This window comes from Chrysochloris asiatica, unplaced genomic scaffold (genome assembly GCF_000296735.1).
Source record: "Chrysochloris asiatica unplaced genomic scaffold, ChrAsi1.0 scaffold00314, whole genome shotgun sequence".
NCBI lineage: Eukaryota > Metazoa > Chordata > Mammalia > Afrosoricida > Chrysochloridae > Chrysochloris > Chrysochloris asiatica.
Window position 1 is genome coordinate 1,452,078 of NW_006408832.1, and position 1,020 is coordinate 1,453,097.

Sequence of the window (1,020 nt, forward strand, 5' to 3'; positions counted from 1 at the left end):
GGACTAGAAAGCAATAGATTTCTTGCTTCTGCCACAATTTCCCCCAGCTGTGGGCCTTCCAACCTTCTAAGTATTCCTTTATATATGGTTCAGAGTTCTGGGACCATCCCCTGAACCTGCTTGGTCGGGTATTCTGTGTTGTTGTTGGCGGAGCGCTCTGCTATACGTCCACCCGATCCGCCATCTTGTTTGTTCTCCCTCTTTTTTTTAAAACTTTTTATTGTGAATTGGACGAAGGCTTATCAACAAGATCATCAGCTTTATATTCAGCAAGCCATGCACCTTGTTTCATCTCAATGATTACAATCCTCTCCCTGCAGCACAACATTTATCCCACTTCCTCCCTGTGGCTGCCCATTTGCATCTTATTTTTTACAAATGAATAAGGTAGAAATATTTAATATGCACACGTATATATGTGTGAGTGTGTTCATTTAAATGCCCAAAGGGCAGATTCTGCCATCACTGCTGCCGCTGCTTTTCTAGGTAGGGATCTCACGCTCCACTCATGTTCTTCCTTCTGGATGGTCCTGAGATGGTCTGTTCTTGAAAGATTTCCTATTCTTTCCTTTTAGTTACACAACTATAATTACACTAGTGACAATCGCAATTCATCCTGCTAACAATTACTAAACAATTGGATCATAAAATCCTATCCCTATTGTCCCCCATCCCCTTTCACCAGATCCATCTGGGGAGGAGGGAAACAGTGGGGATTTTACCTTACCCCCTCATTCTGCAACTAAGCATACTCATGAAAGCTTGAAAACCAGCCACTTGGTGCATTTGTAGCCTCCTCCCACCCTTATTTTTGATGGCCAATGTCTAAATTTCTTGTCCCTACCAACCCAGTATACTGAGGAAACAACGTTGTTCCTTAATAAGAAAAATCCTTCCATTCTGGTTGGAATTTTGAGTCACTGCATTCATAAGCAAAAGTCTAGTTTGTCAAATTGTAGCAATGTGCACTTGTTCTCAATATCAAACATCTTTATCTTCCTCAGTTCCATTTCTGGTCAA